General features: G+C 42.5%; 1 long non-coding RNA gene across 2 annotated transcripts; it reads right to left on the reverse strand.

The window, feature by feature from the left end:
• Nucleotides 1-1,983: 1,983 nt before the first annotated feature.
• On the reverse strand, nucleotides 1,984-21,005 carry LOC117064014. Of its 2 annotated transcripts, XR_004429222.1 has the most exons (4): nucleotides 20,264-21,005; nucleotides 3,303-3,363; nucleotides 2,843-3,043; nucleotides 1,984-2,055 (listed from the first exon to the last, which is right to left on the reverse strand). It is a non-coding gene; the product is annotated as an uncharacterized LOC117064014 (long non-coding RNA). The 2 variants fall into 2 exon arrangements; XR_004429221.1 differs by lacking the exon at nucleotides 20,264-21,005 and having other exon boundaries at nucleotides 3,303-3,465.
• Nucleotides 21,006-22,649: the final 1,644 nt, after the last annotated feature.

A 22,649-nucleotide genomic window follows, 5' to 3' on the forward strand; every position in this document is an offset into this window, starting at 1 on the left:
GGGCGACAGTTGTGTGGGACTGGACCCTAAACCTGTGGGGTCCGCACAGACTCCAGTTAGTGTCAGAATTGAATTGCATTGTAGGACACCCAGCTGGTGTCAGAGAAGTGATCAGTGTGGGAAAACCCCACACACCTGGTGACAGAAGTGTATTGAGTGTGAGTGTAGTCCAAGGAAAAACAGTGTTTGTTTTTCCAATCTTACAGTAGGTCTCTTGAGGACCTCATTGATGACTAGAACGTATACTTAAGTTTAGCAGCCATTTACCACCAATATTGAGGGTTTCAGTCTTTGCTTCACATCAGAGCCACCCAATGAACTGCGAACTCAAAAGTATCTGAGACAGGTCTCAACCAATTTAGAAAGTTTATTTTGCCAAGGTTAAGGATACGCCCATGACAAGGCCTCAAGAGGTCTTGATGACATGTGCCCAAGGTGGCTGGGGTACAGCTTGCTTTTATACTTTTTAGGGAGACATGCACATCAATATAACCTATAATATTACAATGTAATATGTAGATTGGTTCAATCTGGAAAGGCAGGGTGGGGGCCTTCCAGATGATAGGTAGATTTTAAAATTTTCTGATTGGCGATTGTTTGAAACAGTTCATTATTTTCTTTTCTTTTTTTTGAGACGGAGTCTTGCTCTGTCTCCCGGGCTGGAGTGCAGTGGCCGGATCTCAGCTCACTGCAAGCTCCGCCTCCCGGGTTTACGCCATTCTCCTGCCTCAGCCTCCCGAGTAGCTGGGACTACAGGCGCCCGCCACCTTGCCCGGCTAGTTTTTTGTATTTTTAGTAGAGATGGGGTTTCACCGTGTTAGCCAGGATGGTCTCGATCTCCTGACCTCGTGATCCACCCGTCTCAGCCTCCCAAAGTGCTGGGATTACAGGCTTGAGCCACCGCGCCCGGCCAGTTCATTATTTTCTAACAACCTAGAATCAATAGAAAGGAATGTCTAAGTTGCGATGACAAGGATTTGTGGAGACCAAAGTTTTATCACGCAGATGAAGCCTCTGGTAGCAGGCTCCAGGGCAAATAGATTGTAAATGTTTCTTATCAGACTTAAGGTCTGTGTTGATGTTAATGCTGGTCAGCTTTTCTTGAATTCCAAAAGGGAAGAGTGTATAACGAGGCATGTCTGACTATCCCCTTCTCATCATGGTCTAAACTAGTACTTCAGGTTAACTTTGGAATGTCCTCGGCAGAGAGGAGGGGTCCATCCAATACGGGAGTTATTAAGAAGTAATATTTAGGCAGCTAGAAAGGGCGAAAGTTCTCAGTGGAATTTTTCTTTAATGAAAAGCAACCCCCAAAACATTTCTTTTCTAACAGAAAGTGGCTTGAAAAACCAGGCCAGCAAGCATTGATATGCACATGCTGGTGGCTGGAAGCTGGGTACATTCAATATGGTGTCTCCTGCCCTCTTTTCCTTGTCACCATGTGTGCCAGGTGTCATGGCAGCCTCCAGGTAAAGTCACATGTGCAGGACATCAGGGCAACACACATTTCCCTTGTGCGAGGCCAGGAAAGGTTCTGAAATAACAGAATTTCTGGCTGGGGCACACCCTGGTGTTATTCAAAGGCTTCTGGACTGGACCCAGCCTCTGACAGCCTGCTCTGGGTGTTGGTAAAAGATCCTCAGCTATCCTGTTGCAAAACTTTACTTCTTTTTATTTTATTTATTTATTTATTTATTTAAGACAGAGTTTCGCTCCTGTTGCCCAGGCTGGAGTGCAATGGCACGATCTCAGCTCACCGCAACCTCCGCCTCCCAGGTTCGAGTGATTCTTCTGCCTCAGCCTAGCTGGGAGTACAGGCGCTGGCCACCCCGCCTGGCTAACGTTTGTATTTTTAGTAGAGACAGGGCTTCTCCATGTTGGCCAGGCTAGTCTTGTACTCCCAACCTCAGGTGATCCACCCACCTCGGCCTCCCAAAGTGCTGGGATTACAGGCGTGAGCCACCATGCCAGGCGAAAACTTGCCTTCTTTTTCTATCAGTGGTCGTTATGTCTCTTATTCTCTCTGTGTGTCACATGTGTGGGAATTTTTACAGCCTAGGGAAGAAGTAATCCGTTAGGCAAAATCAGGAAATGCTCTAGTAACCATGGATATAGCTCAGGGAAATGCTGTTGTAATCTAGGAACAGAGGTCTCCCCTCCCCTCACAGTGAGGTCACTTGCTAATATTCCTCTTGGTATTTCTTTTTTATCGCTAATATTCCTTGTTAATATATATATATATATTTTTTGCTAATATTCCTCATGGTATTCCTGTTTTTCTTTCTCTCTTTTTTTTTCTTTGGAGATGGAGTTTCGCTCTTGTTGCCCAGGCTGGAGTGCACTGGCGCAATCTCAGCTCACTACAACCTCTGCCTCCCGAATTCAAGCAGTTCTCCTGCCTCAGTCTCCCAAGTAGGTGGGATTACAGGCAGGTGCCAACATGCCTGGCTAATTTTGGATTTTTTTTTTTTTTTTTGAGACAGAGTCTCACTCTGTCGCCCAGGCTGGAGTGCAGTGGCCGGATCTCAGCTCACTGCAAGCTCCGCTCCCCCGGTTCACGCCATTCTCCTGCCTCAGCCTCCCGAGTAGCTGGGACTACAGGCGCCCACCACCTCGCCCGGCTAGTTTTTTGTATTTTTTAGTAGAGACAGGGTTTTACCGTATTAGCCAGGATGGTCTCCATTTCCTGACCTCACGATCCGCCCGTCTCAGCCTCCCAAAGTGCTGGGATTACAGGTGTAAGCCACAGCGCCCGGCCTAATTTTGGATTTTTAATAGAGACAAGGTTTCTCCACGTTGGCCAGGCTCGTCTTGTACTCCCGACGTCAGGTGATCCGCCTACCTCGGTCTTCCAAAGTGCTGGGATTACAGGTGTGAGCCACCATGCCCGGCCCAGCACATGGTATTACTAAGCCAACAGCATTACGTAGTGGAAATAGAGATCCTCTTTATAAGACACACTGCTGGTGCTCTGTGGTACACTGCAGCTTCCCAATTTTTCCTTTTTGCACCTTTCTACTGGAAACCAGGCTTCATGCTGCTCCTGTGAATGAGAAAATTCTGCCTTCAACAGTTAGGAGTAATATGTCCTCTGCAGCCAAATTTTGGTCCCAATACTGTCCCATCAGCAGGAAAATCACCATTAGGCCCCCCTACCCTGTCTCTGATTAAGACAGTACTTAATTAGTAAAGAGATTTGAAGTCTGGAAGTTAACCAGAACCATTTTTCTCAGGGTAAATGCTTTAGCACGGGCTATAATAGCAGGCAATCTACCACATTCCCTCCATTCAAGGGGCCTTACCTTTCATGTAGTCTTTCCCAAGATCCATTTTTATTTTAGGGAAGCACACAGGTCACCAAGTCTAGGAAGTCAAAGGGAAATCATAAGCAGAGGACTAGAGCTACTTGGGTGAGCATGACTAGCCCCCAACGCTTAGTTTCTCTGGTGCCATGGCTTGGAGGGTCATGCCTACAACCATGGGCAGCACATTTAACAGGGTGCCAGGAACCAGGAACCAGGGAGGGAAAACAGTTGAGGGGATGCTCCCACTGTCTTCTTCTCCATCCTGGGTCACTTATAGAAAGGAAGGAGACTAGAGGGATGCCTTCTCTCACTTCTTTTTCTAGATGGGTAACAGATTATCTTCAGCTTGACCCCTCTGGAGTTGCACTCTTAAACACTGGAACTTCTTTAATCTCAGAACTTTGAAAAGCGGCTCTTTTTTTTTTTTTTTTGCACAAGGGCATGGCATCTTTACTAAACCTTTTCAAGTGTTGTAAGATCAACCCAGCTCTTTTAGCAATCACATTGGGCAGGCCCAAAGAGATTAATTCCCCCAAATTAGAGAAGCAACTTCCAGAGGAACCATCTGAGGATCCCCCTTATTTGGGGCCCCTTGAAGTCCCCTTCTTATTGCAGGACCTTAGGTAAATAAAGGGAGACTTAGGCCGACTTTCTAAAGACCCTGACAGGTATACAGAAACTTTCCAAAATTTAACTCAGGTATTTGACCTCACATGGAGGGGTGTTATGTTGCTCCTAAGTCAGATCCTCACTGCAGCTGAAAATAACTGATTGTTTAAAGGAAGGGTGTTTAGAACAGGTCAGAAAGATTGAGTATGTTGTAAGAGGGTCTGTGAAATTCAGTCACGAAAGAGTTTAGTAATTAAAGGAAAGGAATTATCAAGATTAACACTAAAGTTATTGTAGCCACCCAATAATGTATTTCTTCCAATCATATTGCAAGTTACAAAATGGCCTAAGCCTAAAATTATTCTCTACTGGCAAGTCAAGGGGGAAGTGCATGCTTTTCTCAAGGAGAATGTTACTTTTATATTAACGTTTCTAGTAATGTACAGCGACATCTAGTGGAGACAAACCAGTATTACAATCCATTGCTGTAACAGGTATCAAACTCTATTGTCATTGTTAGGGTCTATAAGACTTCCACTAAAAGTGGTAATTTTTTTTTTTTTTTAAACACAGATTCTTGCCCTGTCACCCAGGTTGGAGTGCAGTTGCATGATCTCGGCTGACTGCAACCTCTGCCTTCTGGGATCAAGCAATTCTCCTGAGTAGCTGGGACTTCAGGTGCATACCACCATGCCCGGCTAATTTTTTTTTTTTTTTTTTTTTTTGATTTTTGGTAGAGACAGGGTTTCTCCATGTTGGCCAGGGTGGTCTGGAACTCCTGACCTCAGGTGATCTGCTGGCCTCGGCCCAAAAGTGCTGGGATTGCAGGTGTGAGCCACCGCACCCAGCCAACAGTGGTAATATTAATATTCATGTCCTAACTCTACATTTTAAACCTTCTTGTAAAATGTATCTCTTTTCATCTAGAAGCAATCAAACTCCAAATGGTGCTGCAGACAGAACCACACATGGACACACCATTCTTCTGAGAACTCTTAGATCAACCTCAGGAGGAGGCCCAACTGCCGTCCCTCACACGATGCCCCTTTTTTAGCAGAAAGTAGCCAGAAAGAATCGTCATCCAACACCCTCTAACATCAGTTAAGTTTCCTTCCCCTGATGGAGAAAATAGTACGAGAGTTATTTAGAAATAATTTTTAGGCAGCTAGAAAGGGTGAAAGTTCTCAGCGGAATTTCCCTTTAATGAAAGCAACTCCAAAAGCATTTCTTTTCTAATAGAAAGCGACTTGAAAAACCAGACTGACAAACACTGATATGCAAATGCTGGCGGCTGGAAGCCAGGTACATTCAATATGGTGTCTCCTGCCCTCTTTTCCTTGTCACCATGTGTGCCAGGTGTCATGATAACTTCCAGATAAAGCCACATGTGCAGGACATCACCGCAACCCGTATTTGCATATTAAAAGGCTGGGGTGGTAGGGCCAGATTTTTCGCTGGCTACGTGAATGACACACCTGGTCAAACCAATCCCCTGGGCCCTATGCAAATCAGACACCGCCTCCTCCAGCCTCCCAATATAACTGCTTTCTGCTGCACGTGGGGTTTTTGCATTTGGAGCCCCCCCTCCTTCCACACAGGGGAGCTGTTTTCTTCTTTCTTGCCTACTAAACTTTCCACCTCTTGAAACCACTCCATGTGTGTCCGTGTCACTAATTTTCTTGGTCTCTCACATCCCACGATGTGAAGGAGCCCTATCACATTGAGATAGTCAAGGGTGGAGGAGGGGTCTTAGAATTTTAATTTTGGTTTACAGAACTTTAAACAAATACTTCTGTCCAGACTCTATCATTTACCATTTAAATCCGATCTTTGGGGGAGATTCAGGCACAGTATTTCTTAAAAGTTTGCCAAGCTATTTTAATGTGTAACCAGGATTGAGAACCCTTGCTCTAGAACATTACATGGTTGCAGTGATTCAGACTTTATGTTCTCAGAGACTAGATAAATGGCAAGGAGAAGCATTCCAAAAAAAAAAGTCACCTGGCTGACGATAATCTAGGGTGAAATATTTGGCATTTATTACTCTATTTTTAGGAAGAATATAAAACAGAAAAAAAGGTTTTGTGTATAATTCAAAATGTCAGGATAGAGACATCTAGTGTTGAATTTAGATGCTTACTCAGAATTTCAGTAATCTATTCTCCCCCTACCCCCTTGGCCAGTGTTATTTAAGGTTAAATGCAGAGATATAATTTCCAGTAGTCTTTTAATTTGGAGTCTTCAAGACTACAAAGTGGATGATTTGGTGATTGTGTTGGGGTTAGGGTGGGCCTGTGCCAACATAAATATACTTCTTCTGGCCTTCTAATAAATTTGGGGAAAAAATGACATAAGAGCCATATGAGACTTGTTATAAATAAATTTTCAGTGCTGCCAAAGAAATAGCACTCAAACATAAAGTTAATTTTCTCAGCAAGGCATTTTTTACTTCTATAGAAGGACGCAACTTGCGGATGGAGCAATGGCAAGAGCACACCTGAACAAGGGAGGGGAAGGGGTTTTTATTCCTGACACAGTTAGCTCCTACCGCTGTGTCGTTCCCCTATTGGCTAGGGTTAGACCACATAGTCTAAGGTAATTCCCACTGGCTATTTTAAAGAGAGCAGGGGTACGAGCTGGAGTGGCGGGGTGAGCAGTTTGGTGGGAAAGGCGATTACAGAACAGGTGACTCAGGATGAGTCAGGAAGGAGCAGGTGACCAGGGGTGACTCAGGTTAAAGCTGGTGACCAGGGGAACAGATGTGAACTACTGATTAGAACTGGCAGGAAAGTTGTTTACTGAAACTAAAGGCAAGGGGGCAAAGAGAACCAGGAAGTTAAACTTTAAAATGGAGAACAGGCCGGGCGCGGTGGCTCAAGCCTGTAATCCCAGCACTTTGGAAGGCCGAGACGGGCGGATCACGAGGTCAGGAGATCGAGACCATCCTGGCTAACACGGTGAAACCCCGTCTCTACTAAAAAAATACAAAAAATTAGCCGGGCGAGATGGCGGGCGCCTGTAGTCCCAGCTACTCGGGAGGCTGAGGCGAGAGAATGGCGTAAACCCGGGAGGCGGAGCTTGCAGTGAGCTGAGATCCGGCCACTGCACTCCAGCCTGGGCGACAGCGCGAGACTCCGTCTCAAAAAAAATAAATAAATAATAAAATAAAATGGAGAACAAAGAATAAGAGAGCTGAACATACTGACATAATGATTCTTTGAAGGGGAACTTGGAGTTCACTATATTTAACAGGCTGAAAGAACATCATCAAATAGTTATCCCCAAACATAAGGCCTCTAGTATGCTGAGTTGGATTAGATCTTCCTATATTCCTGTGCTACCACAAATCTAGAGCTTTTGCACCCATTTGCTCTGATCTGAGATTAAGATACTTGTCTCTCCAGTCATATGGAGAATCCTAGCTTGCCTCAAGACCTATCCACTGCACAGTGCTTTGGGCTCCTAGCAGCAGCCCTAGGCCCTTCCCTGGTACACTCACTGTGTAGCTCACTGTTCATGGCTTGGCAGTGAGCTAGAAGAGAAATGAATCTGCAGCAAGAGTGAGAAAGAACCAAACGTGAACCTATTATTTGCCCCCTCTATCTCTGAACAGGTAAGTCTGTCTTTGTCTCAAGGAAAGCAAGAAGTTAGAAGCATTGAAAAGAAGTTTGAAATATTCTTTAGTACTGTGCCTTCTCTTTATAAAAATAAGCATTTCCCTTTCCTCAGAGGCACAAAAAATATTTTTTGGAGCAAAGTGTATCATTTCTGTAAATTAATGTGCTTTAAATGTAAATGATAAGAAAACAATAAAGCTTAACTTATTTAACATTCTCCTGAAATTCTGAAAAACTATAGCAAATAGTGGAAATGTGTATAGAGGGTATACAATATAAAATCTTCATGAAAATTTATCCTATTAAAAATAAAGGCTAGGTGAGGTGGCTCATGTCTGTAATCCCAGCACTTTGGGAGGCCAAGGTGGGTGGATCATCTGAGGCCAGGAGTTTGAGACCAGCCTGGCCCACATAGTGAAACCCCATCTCTACTAAAAATGCAAAAATTACCCAGGTGTAGTGGTGTGTGCCTATAATCCCAGCTACTTGGGAGGCTGAGGAAGGAGAATCAATTGAACCCAGGAGGCAGAGGTTGCAGTGAGCCGAGATTGCACCACTGCACTCCAGCCTGGGCAACAGAGTGAAACTCTATCTCAAAATAAATAAATTAAATAAATAAATAAAAATAAGATTCTGACTGGGTGCAGTGGTTCATGCCTCTAATCCCAGCGCTTTGGGAGGCCTAGGTGGGAGGATGTCTTGAGCCTAGGAGTTTGAGACCAGCCTGGGCAACACAGCAAGACCCCATCTCTAAAAAATATAAAATACTTAGCTGAGCATGGTAGTGCCTACCTATAGTCTTAGCTACTCGGGAAGCTGAGGCAGGAGGATCACTTGAGCCCGGTGTTTGAGGCTGCAGTAAGCTATGATTGTGCTACTACACTCCAGCCTGGCCAACAGAGCAAGACTCTGTCTCTTTAAATAAAATAAATAAATAATAAATATTCCTATAATCTGGGGGAGGCACTTTGAGACTAGAGGTCTCAGAATGACGAGTGCCATTTAAAGTATGCTGTGGACTCCACATTAGAGAAAAAGTGAGGACCATATGGAGATGAAAACCTGAAGTTAGAAGTTTCAAACTATGCTCAGATGGTCTTTATTTTTAATAACGATTTTTAAAAATTTGTGAATAATAGATTCTCTTTTTCATTTAACTTGTAACAGAAATAAGCCTCAACGAAACAATTTGGACCTGAATTTTTCATGCTGAGGAATAGGCCATTTTGCTAATTCCATAATCATATCAACAAATAAACAAATTAGTGTTTATTCAATTTATTAGAAAATTTGGGATCTCACTTGAGCAGCTGGCTGTCTTTGCTTGCCAAATTAATTGTAATGAATGATCTAATTTCTTAAGTAAATGAATTTGAAAAAATGTTGGATTAAATAGGTTTGTGACTAAATGGTAGAATTATTAGGTTATCCTACGTTCTGTTACAAGTATCCTGGAAACTGCATTTTGGAGCCTGAAACTCTATTAACAAATGTCACTTTATAGTAAAACATCCTTTGGTCATTAGTATACTCCCAAAATTAGCGGAGTGAAGCAATTTGAGTATACTCTAGCAGTTTGAATTTGAGGGCCAGTGCTATATTTGATATGTAAGCATGGGACTGGATTTTCACTCCTATTTTTGAAGGCATGTTTCGGCAACACAGGTCCTACGCACTTGGCCCATCCAGTTTTGATCACATTCAGCTGTTCCCATAAACAGAGAAAGCCCCATGGCGTTTCTGGAACAGCCTGTAGTAATAAGACATGATCCTAATATGTGCTATCCTCAGATTACATCTTTTGAAGAACCTGAGCACATTTATAATCAAAATAGAAAAGGATATCAAAAAGGTTTTCCCCCATATTTAAGCTACATATTTATTTCTCTTGCTTTACCACATTATCTATTATGCTCCCTGCAATGACTGTTGACCATTAGGGACAGTAGACAGCATTCTTCTTTTTTCTATTTTAATGAAAATAATTTGTGTTTATTTGAAATGTTTATAATTGATTTCTAGGAAATAAACTTCAACATGTTTGGAAGCTTCTCTTTATCTGAAATGACTTTTAAAGAATGAAAAGTGTCTGGTTGAATCTGTAGCTTCCGTTATTATGATCATGTTTTTATTCTCTTTCCATTTCTTAACATATTAAATCATGTTCTTCCAGTGATCAAACTATTCTTGAATTCCTAAATTAAATCCTATTTTGTTAAATTCATTCTTTAATATATTGTTAGATTTGATTTGCTAGTTAAAAAAATATTTCTGACCTATATTCCTAAGTAAAAGTGATATTCCGCTGGGCATGGTGGCGCACGCCTGTAATCTCAGCACTTTGGGAGGCCAAGGCAGGAAGATCACTTAGGCCAGGAGATTGAAACCAACCTGGGCAACACAACCAGACTCTTGTCTCTACAAAATAAAAAGTGATCTTCAGTTGTCCTGTGTGTGTGTTTACTTTTTATTTTTATTTTTTCACCAGCTTTATTAAGATATAATTGACAAATAAAGTTATATATATTCAAGGTGTACAATGTGATATTTTGATATATGTATACATTATGACACCATTAAACCAAGCTAATTAACATATCTATCAATTCACATACTTAGTTTGTGGTGAGAACATTATAAAATCTATTCTCTTAGCAATTTTCAAGTAGACGATACATTATTAACTATAGTCACCACGCTGTACAAGAGATCTCCAGAACTTATTCCTTCTGTCTAACTGAAAATTTGTACTCTTTGACCAACATTTCCTCATTCTCATCCCAGCCCCACTCTGCCCTAGCACCTGGCCACCGACATTCTACTCTCCATTTCTATGATTTCAACTTTCTTAGATTCTACATATAAGTAAGATCATGCAGTATTTGTCTTTCTGTGCCTGGCCTATTTGACTTAGCATAATGTCCTCCAGGCTCATCCATGTTGTTGCAAATAACAGGAATTCCTTCTTTTTTAAGGCTGAATGATATTCCATTGCATAGATATATCCCGTTTTCTTTTTTTTTTATTATTATACTTTAAGTTCTAGGGTACATGTGCATAACGTGCAGGTTACATATGTATATTTGTGCCATATTGGTGTGCTGCACCCATCAACTCGTCAGCACCCATCAGTTCATCATTTATATCATGTATAATTCCCCAATGCAATCCCTCCCCCCTCCCCCTCCCCATGATAGGCCCCAGTGTGTGGTGTTCCCCTTCCCGAGTCTAAGTGATCTCATTGTTCAGTTCCCACCTATGAGTGAGAACATGCGGTGTTTGGTTTTCTGTTCTTGTGATAGTTTGCTAAGAATGATGGTTTCCAGCTGCATCCATGTCCCTACAAAGGATGCAAACTCATCCTTTTTTATGGCTGCATAGTATTCCATGGTGTATATGTGCCACATTTTCTTAATCCAGTCTGTCACAGATGGACATTTGGGTTGATTCCAAGTCTTTGCTATTGTGAATAGTGCTGCAACAAACATATGTGTGCATGTGTCTTTGTAGTAGAATAATTTATAATCCTTTGGGTATATGCCCAGTATTGGGATGGCTGGGTCATATGGTACATCTAGTTCTAGATCCTTGAGGAATCGCCATACTGTTTTCCATAATGGTTGAACTAGTTTACAATCCCACCAACAGTGTAAAAGTGTTCCTATTTCTCCACATCCTCTCCAACAACTGTTGTTTCCTGATTTTTTAATGATTGCCATTCTAACTGGTGTGAGATGGTATCTCATTGTGGTTTTGATTTGCATTTCTCTGATGGCGAGTGATGATGAGCATTTTTTCATGTGTCTGTTGGCTGTATGAATGTCTTATTTTGAGAAATGTCTGTTCTTATCCTTTGCCCACTTTTTGATGGGGTTGTTTGTTTTTTTCTTGTAAATTTGAGTTCTTTGTAGATTCTGGATATTAGCCCTTTGTCAGATGAGTAGATTGCAAAAATTTTCTCCCATTCTGTAGGTTGCCTGTTCACTCTGATGGTAGTTTCTTTTGCTGTGCAGAAGCTCTTTAGTTTAATTAGATCCCATTTGTCAATTTTGGCTTTTGCTGCCGTTGCTTTTGGTGTTTTAGACATGAAGTCCTTGCCCATGCCTATGCCTGAATGGTACTACCTAGATTTTCTTCTAGGGTTTTCATATATCCCGTTTTCTTTATCCATTTATCTCTTGACACTTAGGTTGATTCTGTCTCTTGGCTATTGTGAATAATGCTCCAATGAACATGGGAATGAAGATACCTGTTTCACATAATGATTTCATTTACTTTGAATATATACCCAGAAATGGAATTGCTGGACCATATGGTAGTTCAATTTTTACTGTTTTGAGGAATCTCCATACTGTCTTCCATAATGGCTGTGCCAAGTTACATTCCCACCAATAGTGTGCATGGGTCCTGTCTTCTCCACACCCCTACCCACACTTACTATTTTTTGTCTTTTTGATAATAGCTATACTAACAGGTGTGAGGTGATATCTCTCTGTGGTTTTGATTTACATTTTTCTGATCATTAGTGATGTTGAACATTTTTTCATATACCTGTTGGCCATTTGTAAATATCTTCTTTTGAGGAATATCTATTCAGGTATTTTGCCTGTTTTAACATTGAATTATTTGTCTTTTTAATATTGAATTGTTTCAGTTCCTTATATATTTTGGATATTAACCTCTTGTCAGGTGTACAGTTTGTAAATATTTCCTTCCCTTTCATAAGTTGCCTTTTCACTCTGTTGATTGTTTCCTATTCTGTACAGAAGCTCTTAATTTTGATGCAATCCCATTTCTGTCTTTTCACTATGTTGCCTGTGCATTGAGGGTCATATATTACCAAAATATCATCTCCCAGACCAATATCTTGGAGCTTTTCCCTTATGTTTTCTTTGAGTAGTTTTATAATTTCAGGTCTTACATTTAAGTCTTTATTTCATTTTGAGTTGATTTTTCTTTATGGGTGAGAGAAGGGTCTAAGTTCATTCTTTTGCATGTGGATATCCAGTTTTCCCAGTACCAATTATTGAAGAGACTGTGCTTTCTTGAACATTGTATGTTCTTGGTACCTTTCTTGAAGATCAATTGAACATAAATGCATAAACTTATTTCTGGGGTCTCTATTATATTCCTTTAGTCTATGCATCTGTTTTTATGCCAGTACTATGCTGTTTTGATTACTATAGCTTTGTAGTACAATTTGAAATCAGGTAGTATGAGACCTCCAGCTTTCTTCCTTTTGCTCAACATTTCTTTGACTATTTGGAGTCTTTTGTGATTTCATATAAATTGTAGGATTCTTTTTCTATTTCTGGGAAAAATGTCATTGAATTTTGATAGGCATTGCATTGAATCTGTAGATTGTTTTGGTGCCAATGATCATTTTAGTGATATTCTTCCAGTTCATGTACATGGGATATCTTTCCATTTATTTGTGTCTTCTTCATCCTTTCATCAGTGTTTTATAGTTTTCAATGTACAGGTCTTTCATCTCCTTGGTTAAATTTATTCCTAAGTACTTTTTTTTGGATATAGTGTAAATGGGATTGTTTTCTTGATTTCATTTTTGGATAGTCTGTTGTTAGTATATAGGAATACTGCTAATTTTTCTATGTTGATTTTGTATCCTTTAACTTTACTAAATTTGTCTATTCTAACAGGTTTTTTTTTTGGTGGAGTCTTTAGGATTTTCTGTATATGCGATCATATCATCTATAAATAGAGACAATTTTACTTCTTTTTTTCCAACTTGGATTCTTTTTATTTCTTTTTCTTGCCTAATTGTTCTTACCAGGACTTCCAGTACTATATTAAACAGAAGTGGTAACAGTGGGCATTCTCATTGGATTCCTAATCTTAGAAGAAAAGCTTTCAATTTTTCACTATTGAGGAAGATACTAGCTGTGGGCTTGTCATATATGGCCTTGATTATGTTGAGGTATATTCCTTTATACTTGATCTGTTGAGAGTTTTTGTTATGAAAGGATATTAAACTTTGTCAAATGCTTTTTCTATATCTTTGAAATGGTCATATAATTTTTTTCTTTATTCTGTTCATGTGATCTTATGTATTTGCATATGTTGAACCACCCTTTCTCTGGGATAAATCTCACTTGATTATGGCATATGATTCTTTTAATGTGTTGTTGAATTTGGTTAGTATTTTGTTGGGGATTTTTATATCTATGTTTATCAGGAATATTGGTCTGTCATTTTTTTGCAGTGTCCTTATTGGTTTTGGTGTCAGAGTAACAATAGCCTTCTAAAGTGAGTTTGGAAGTTTTCTCTTTCCTTCAATTTTCTGGAAGAGTGTGAGAAAGATTAACATTAATTCTTCCTTAAATGTTTGGTAGAATTCACCAGTGAAGCTGTTGGGTCCTGGGCTTCTCTTTGTTGAGAAGTTTTTGATTACTGATTCAATTTCTTAGCTCATTATAGATCTGTTCGGATTTTCTATTTCTTCATGATTCAGACTTGCTAGGTTTTATGTTTCTAGGAATCTATCCATTTCTTCTAGGTTATCCAACTGTTGGCATATAATTGTTGACAGTAGTCACTTATGCTCCTTTTTTTTTTCTTTTTTCTTTCCTTTTTTTTTGTATAGGGGCTAGAGTGCAGTGGTGTGATCTCAGCTCACTGCAACCTCCGCCTCCTGGGCTCACGCGATCCTCCCACTTCAGCCTCCCAAGTAGCTGGGACCACAGGGGAGCACCACCATGCCTGACTAACTTTTTTATAGTTTTTACAGAGACGAGGTTTTGCCATATTGCGCAGGCTGGTCTCGAACTCGTGAGTTCAAGTGATCTGCCCACCTTGGCTTCCCAAAGTGCTGAGATTTCTGGTGTGAGTCACTGTGCCTGGTCTTTATGATCCTTTTTTATTTTTGTGATACCAGTTGTAAATGTATCTTCTTCCATTTATCATTTTATTTATTTGTACCTTCTCTCTTTTTTCTTAGTCTAGCTGAAAGTTTGTCCATTGTGCTTATCTTTTTTAAAAAATTAACTATTATTTTCATTGATCTTTTTTATTATTTTTCTACTCTGTCTTTCATTTATTTCTGCTTTGATATTATTTCCTTCCTTCTGCTGACTTTGGGATTAGTCTGTTCTTTTTTTCCAGTTCTTTGATGTATAAAGTTAGGTTGTTATTGAGATCTTCTCATTGCTTCTTTTTTTTTTTTTTTTTTTTTTTTTTTTTTTTTTTTGAGGCGGAGTCTCGCTCTGTCGCCCGGACTGGAGTGCAGTGGCCGGATTCAGCTCACTGCAAGCTCCGCCTCCGGGTTTACGCCATTCTCCTGCCTCAGCCTCCGAGTAGCTGGGACTACAGGCGCCCGCCACCTCGCCCGGCTAGTTTTTTTTTTTTTTTGTATTTTTAGTAGAGACGGGGTTTCACTGTGTTAGCCAGGATGGTCTCGATCTCCTGACCTCGTGATCCGCCCGTCTCGGCCTCCCAAAGTGCTGGGATACAGGCTTGAGCCACCGCGCCGGCCTCCATTGCTTCTTAATGTAGGCTTTTATTGCTATAGACTTCCTTCTTAGAACTGCTTTTGCTGTATCCCTTAAGGTTTGGTATGTTGTGTTTCCATTTTCATTTGTGTCAAGATATTTTTTTATTTCTCAAAAGGATAATAATTACGAATAAGACTACCTGGTGTGAGTATTGACCAGAGTCTAAGACTCTCCTAAATTTACTAACAGCTCTAAATCTGCCCGTCCCACAACCTTTCACTGACTAGCAGGGCTGCTCTCAGATGGTCTTTGCAGGCAAAAGCTCTTCCATGTGAGTTTCAGTTTGGAGATACAAAGGTTTTTGGATGTGAATCACTCATGAGTGGTCTGCAGCATGCCTTCTGACCTGAGGCCTCCTGCTCCTTCCAGGCAGCAACAACTCCTTCCAGAGACTCCCCAGGTCTCTGGAGACTGCAGTGGAGGCTGCATAGCTCTTTCCTCTTCTGGTCAGTAACTAGTTCTTTGAGATGAGAATAAATAAACAGCAATGAAATGATTCCATCAGGAGATTTATCTTCTAAAACCTGCTGTCTGGAGAAAGATGGTAGTGTTAATGGAGACCAAATAAATACTTTCCCTATAGCCATTGAAAATTCTCCAATGAAGCAATAACAAAGGAGAAAATTATACCTGGGATGAAGCTAACAAAGTGCTGAAGAGTGGACAATAAACTACAAGGAGTAAAGCACAATTTGAACAAAAATGAAAGACTTCAGCAGTCAACTGACAGCCGGACAGATGTTTAGTACATTGCTGGATGGTAGAAGGCAAGTGGGGGTAATACTGAGGTCTCCTGCTAATTCCTCTCACCTAAGAGGCACAAGGGCTAGATGCACAGCTTTGGCAAAGATAGGAAATTCCCTGGAGTTATTTTCTTCATGAAAGATGCCAAGACTGGCAGACCTGGAGGGTAAATTTCTCCACCAAATAGTGTTGGAAGTAAAAGGAGCTCCTCAGCCAACCAATTTTTTCTTCTCCTTTAACCAAAGGAGCCAGTTTTTCCTCCTCTAAAGCAAGGGAGCAGTGGGAGAGAAATGCCCAAAAGACTTCAGGAATACCAGTCAAGGCCAACATGTAGCGAAGTAAGTTGTGGCACGGTCCCCTGGGCTCACCTGGTGCAAACAGCACAGATAACTCTTGCAGGCAGCCCTCTGCGGAGGAAAGGTGGCATGAGGAGGAGGAGGAGAGTAGGGCTTCATTCCGTGGCACACTAACCTACAGAAGCTGAGCAAACCTGCACCAGCAGCCAATATCTAGAAGCCTCCTTTGGTGCTCCTCAAATTCTAGGGCATATAAGACTCCTCTAGACATTGTTTAAAATGCATGCTCCTGAGCCCCACCCCAGGAGGCTCTTGTTCAATAGTGAGGCCCTAGGAATGTTTTTTTTCTCCCTCTTTTAAAAAAAGCAACTGATATTCTACCAACCACACTTGGGAAAATCCCTGACCTTTTATTTATTAAAATAGGCAATAAATGGAAAATAATGAGACATTTAAGCAAGACTAGCAATCAGAGGGGATAAAGCTGAAAATGTAGAGCAAATGGCCACCTATGAATATAGAATCTAGAATGTTAACAACCACCCCAGCATACCAACAAGTGCATTTTAAAAGATGAGTAGAAATTTATTACTTAAGGAGCAAACTACTGTGTGTGTTGAGTGTACGTGGTGTGATCACATCCTGGGAGGAAAATTCTTTGGTTAGCTCTATACAATAGAAGGGGAATGGAGACTTGGAGAGGTGATACAGTTTGTCCAAGACCATAAAGTAAAGTAAGTGCTGAGGCCAGAATTCTAGCCAAATTTCGGGGTCTGTTCTAACCACTGCACTATTCTTTGCAACGCACTGCACTTGGAAGAGATCAATTAGAGAGTGTAACAATTCTGATCGGGAAAAGAGAAAAGATGAAATATTAAGACTGACTAATTTATTCATTCATTCCTTCAAAATATATATCCATTGCATGTCTACTATATGCCATGCTGGACACTTTCAGCAGTGAAAGTGACGGAGAAATTCTTCATCCTCATAGGCCTTACATAACAGTTGAAGGAGCAGAAAACAAACAAATAACCTATATATTTACAATACATATATGTTTTAAAGAAAAATGAAGCAGAACAAAGGGATGAGATGGGTTGGGTAGGACAAGGCTATTTTAAATCAGGCACTCAGCTGTGCTTTTCCTGCAAACAGAACAAAAGGAGCTATGGGAGAGTCAAGCAAAATCTTGAGATGTGCATGCCAGATAATAGGAGTACACTAAGGTGGGCATAACCTTGGTGTTTTTGAGCAATGGCAAGAAAGTCAGTGAGGCTGGAGTAAAGGTGCAAGAGCAATAACATTACCAAATGACTTCAGATAGTCAGCTTTATTTATACTACTCCCTCAAAATACTGGAAGTTCCACCTCAGGGTGTATTCTGTTACATGGATACGATGACCTACACAAGCAAGCCATGTCCATTGCTCTGGAGTGCTAGAGAAAACATCTGAGAATACATGTACTGGTAAAGATGGATATTATATAGCAAAGACCTGGAATCAACCTAAATGTCCATCAAAGATAGACTGGACAAATGAAAATGTGGTACAGATACACTGTGGAATGCTATGCAGCCATAAAAAAGAACAAGATCATGTCCTTTGCAGGGACATGAATGGAGCTGGAGGCCAATACCCTTAGCAAACTAACGCAGGAACAGAAAACCAAATACTGCATATTCTCACTTATAAGTAGGAGCTAAATGATAAGAACTCATGGGCACATAGATGGGTGGGGCCTATTGGAGGTTGGAGGGTGAAAGGAGGGAGAGGAACAGGAAAAACAACCAATGGATACTTGGCTTAATACCTGGGTGATGAAATAATCTCTACAGTAAACCCCCATGACACAACTTTACTATGTGGAGGAAAGACTGGAGACAGGAAGAAGAGTTAAGAAATCAGGAAATGATTGAAGTAGTGCAGGTAAGAGGTGTCTAGGTTCTGATCTAGGACAGGATAATTTGACATTTTAGATAGTAAAATAGTCCTGAACTTTAGATAGTAACACACCTGAACCTGTACCCCTGAACTTGAAAAATAAAGTAAAATAAAATGAATAATGCAAAAAAGATGGGTATTATAGTTCATGTATACAGTATCGCCAATGACTTTTTTAAAAAATCAAGTTAACATTAACATGATTCTAAGATTCATTTATTTGGGCTCAAATATCGGTCGACTGTACTCCAAATGGTCCCTGGTAAGTCAGTTCAGCACACATTTTCCCGTAGCTATAGTGCATCTGTAGTAGTTTAATTTTTTAGAATGAACCCAAAGTCCTATTTAGCGCCTCTGAATTTATTTATTTATTTATTTATTTATTTACTATGTTTTAAGATGGAGTCTTACTCTTGTCACCCAGGCTGGAGTGAGTGCAATGGCGTAATCTTGGTTCACTACAAACTCCACCTCTTTGGTTCAAGCAATTCTCCTGCCTCAGTCTCCTGAGTAGCTAGAACTACAGGCATGCACCACCATGCCCAGCTAATTTTTGTATTTTTTAGTGGAGATGGGGTTTCACTGTATTGGCTAGACTGGTCTCGAACTCCTGATTTCAGGTGATCCACCCGCCTCGGCCTCCCAAAGTGCTGGGATTACAGGCGTGAGCCACTGCGCCTGGCCAGCACCTCTGAAGTTAATGATGGTAGTAGCAATAGTACAAACCATAACCAGGATGACCGCGTTATTTCTGGGACAAAATTAACTCTGGGTTCCACTAAGTGGGACCAACTCACAGCTCCTTCACAGCCCATTCTGGTTCTGCTGTTTTTGTAGGGTATCCACAGCAGCAGTGAGGTTCCTAGAGTTCCTGTGGCGTCGGAGGGAGCGCTGTGCAGTTAAAGAGGGCCCTGGTGACCTAGGTGATAGTAGGGAATCACACAAGAGTCCCCAGAATATCAGGAGCGGGCAGAGAGCCCCACTGTTCTCAGCAGTGGAAGGAAAAGGAAAGTAAACGTGATGGGAAGGGGCAATTCTGGCACAGAGGAGAGGGGGCCTCTAAGCAATACGACCCTGCTGCCGATTCTAGGGGAAACTGTTCTCATTAGAAGGGCATCCCTCAGAATTCAGTGTCTCCGGAGTTGTTCAATGTGGAGGTGAACTCCTGAATAAGACATCTCTGTCTGGGTGAGAGACGTTTATACATCAGGTAATGGTATGTAGAAAACTGTCTTAGAAACTTCTGCTTATATATTACAAACGTCTCCACATATTGAAAAACATGTATATTTAATAAATCAGAAGATATAGTAGGATTATTTGGCTTCATGCTTTTTCACAGACCCAGTTTTGTGACCAAAAGTAATAGTTTGTCTCTGAACTGCATTTTGGATCCATCATTCTGGTTACGTTGTGGATGAATGTAGAGGGAGGAAAGACTGGAGACAGGAAAAGAGTTAAGAAATCAGGAAATGATTGAAATAGTGCAGGTAAGAGGTGTCTAGGGTCTGATCTAGGACAGGATAATTTAACATTTTAGGTAGTAAAATTGGACAGGTTTGTAGAATTTGATATGAAAGCAAGGAAGGAGAATAGCATAGAACCCAGTATCTGGTTGACTAAGTGGGTGATAGTGAACGAAGGAACAGTTTTGGAGGAATGACAGTGATTTCACTTTTAGACACATGGAGTTTGTTGTTTTGTTTTGTTCTGTTTTTTAGAACAGGGATCAGGCTGGATTAGAGGAAAGTCAGCCTGCTCAGTGGGAATAAGAGGGTTGTCCTGCTGGACTGGAGAAGGTTCAACCTCCATAGTGACTGTTGTAGGTATGGTAACATCCATATCCACATTTTTAACTGTGGTATCAGGCAAAGTTGAATTACTTCTGAATATTGAAGACAGATCTAGGGGTGAAAATACCATCTCATCATTCAATGAACTTACAAAATCTGAGGAGAGCCGAATTGGAGGCTGAGTTGTGGGCTCTTGATGGCCTGAAGGAAGTTCATCATTTTCAGGGGTATTTAGCTGCTGAATTATAATCTCTTGCTGGTCTTTCAAATGTTGAAACTGCTCAGGGGACATTAAGGACTGAGCTGGGGCCCCCGTTGGGTTAAAATTTCAACCTGATTAGTGAACTCGAGTCATGGTAACCATGTGATCCACAGGTTTAACAGTGACATTGTGTAATATTGGCGGCGGAACTTAATCATGACTTAGAGGAGAAACTGTTACCTCATGATGCTCTGGAGGTTGAACTACAAATTCATTAGGGAGCTCTGAAAGCTGAGCTGGGGACTCTTGGTGGGTTGAAGAAGATTCAGCCTCCTCAGAGGTCTGTGGATGCTTAGCTGCAGCCTCCTGCTGGGTTGGAGAGGGGTTCTCATCCATAACAGGTTCTGGAGATTGGACTGACATCTCCTGTTGAACTGGTAAAGGTCCAGCCTCTTCCGATGACTCCAGAGGCAGAGGTGGGCCCGGTGCTGGGTGGCAGATGGTTCTACATCATTAACTGGCCCCAAGAGCTGAGCTGTAGCCTTCTGGTGGGTTGGAGAAGTTCCCACCTCTGCAGTAGGCTCTGTTGCTATGGTGAGTGGCATATCTGGAGGCTTAATAGCGACATTGGGCACATCTGAATGCTGAGCTTGCTGGTGACCTGGAGGTGAAACTGTGACTTCATGATGTTACGGAGGCTGAGCTGGGGCCTCCTGCTGGGTCTCAGAAGGTTCAGCCTCCCTGGAGAACTCAGAAGGCTCATCTGGCTGCTCCTGCTCACTGTGGGGAAAGTTCAGGCTCCACAGGTGGACCTGGAGACCCAGCTGGGGCCTCCTCTTGGGTTGCAGAAGTTTCCACCTCCTCTGGAGGCTGGGTTGGGGCCTCCTGCTGGGCTGGAGAAGATTCAGTCTCCTTGGTAGGCTCTGAAGTTAGGGTAACCTCCACATCCGCAGGTTTAACTGTAATGCTGGGTAAGTTATAATGAGCTTGATGTTCACCTGGAGGGTGAATTGTCACCTCACGATTCGGTCGAGTTTGAGCTGCACTCTCCATAGAGGACTCTGGAGGCTGACCTGGGACCTCCTGCTGGGTCTCAGAAGGTTCAACCTCCCTGGGAAACTCAGTAGGCTTCTCCTGTTGACTGGGGGAAAGTTCAGGCTCCACAGGAGGACCTGGAGGCTCAGCTGGGGTCCCTTGCTGGGTTGCAGAAGGTTTCATCTCCTCAGGGTGCTCTGGTGTCTGAGCTGGGGCCTCTAATTGGGTTGAGGAAGAGCCCACCTCCTTGGGGTGTTCTGGAGGCTGAGCTGGGGCCTGTTCCTTACCTGGCTCTGGAGTTACCGTAAGCTCCACATGCACAGGTTTGACTGTGACACTGGGCAAGTGTGAGTGCTGAGCTTCACTCCAACTTTTCAATGGAACATTTACCTCATGATGTATCAATGGCAGAACTACAATCTCTTCAGAGGCAGGTAGCTGCTTTGCTGGGGCCTCCTGCTCTGTGGAAGAGGGGACCCCCTCAAGGGACTGTGAAGGCAGGGCTGGGGCCTCCTGCTTTGGTTGAAGAAGGTTCTACCACCTCAGGGAGGTATGGAAGCTGCGCTGCAGCTTCTTGCTGGAGTAGAGGACTGGATCTCTTCAACAGTTTCTGGATTTTGAGTTTCAGGCTCTAGATGGAACTGAGCAAGTCCAATTTGCTTAGGAGGCCCTGGAGGCTCATCTGAGTTCACCTGGAGTTCTGGAGGCAGGCTGCCTGGATACAGTATATCCATACATCTAAATGCAGAGTTTGTTTCTGACGCTGAGGTTTTGATACGAATCGGTATGGAGTTCCGACAACAACCCTGGCAAGCCTTTGATGCTGAGCTAGATCTTTCTTCGGGTTCTTGGGCAAAACAGTCAAGTTCGTTGCTTTTGATTTCTATCTAGAGGTGGAACAAGTATTTCATATGCCTGATGATCTGCAGCCTGATCTAGATCTACAGTTAGAAACCTACTTTTGAGGCGAAGAGGCCAAGCTGGGGCCTGGTTCTGATCCCAGTGTAGCGTTGCAACCACCTCTGGCTCCCGGAGCCTTCTTTGCCGAGTAAGCCTGTCATTCAGATCCCGGTGTACAGCAGCGAACTGCTGTGGCCCTGGGGCAGCTCTCCAGCTGAACTGGTGTCCAGGAATGGAACCAAAGTCTGAGCCAAAGTCTCAGTCGGTTCCTGAAGCGGAGCTGACATCTTGGAGGAAGCGGAAGACCCCAGGTAATCAAAGCCCTCCCGGGTCTGCCCGGGGGTGGGGAGTTAGCTCAGGCGGCGACTCGCGTGGGAGATCGGAGGAGCGGGAAGACCAGGGCTCAGTTGGCCCCAGCGAGTCGGAAGTCAGCTGGAGCGGGTCCTGGACCCACTGTAGAGGCTAAGCCGCCTGGACTAGTAGCCACAATCGTTGCCATGTGAGGAGGGGCCCGTGGGGCCCAGAGACGCAGCCGGGACAAGACACGCGCTGGCGCTGCGCACTGAGCCGGAGCCATTAGGGCAGCCCCGAGACGCTGGCGCCCCTGGCAACCGCGCGCCCCGTCCCGTCCTTTATTAACGTCACCTTTATTTACGCAGCCTTTATTAGACTGGGGTCCAGATCCGCTCCG

The sequence above is a fragment of the Trachypithecus francoisi genome, unplaced genomic scaffold, assembly GCF_009764315.1.
Source record: "Trachypithecus francoisi isolate TF-2019V2 unplaced genomic scaffold, Tfra_2.0 Lachesis_group19, whole genome shotgun sequence".
Lineage (NCBI taxonomy): Eukaryota > Metazoa > Chordata > Mammalia > Primates > Cercopithecidae > Trachypithecus > Trachypithecus francoisi.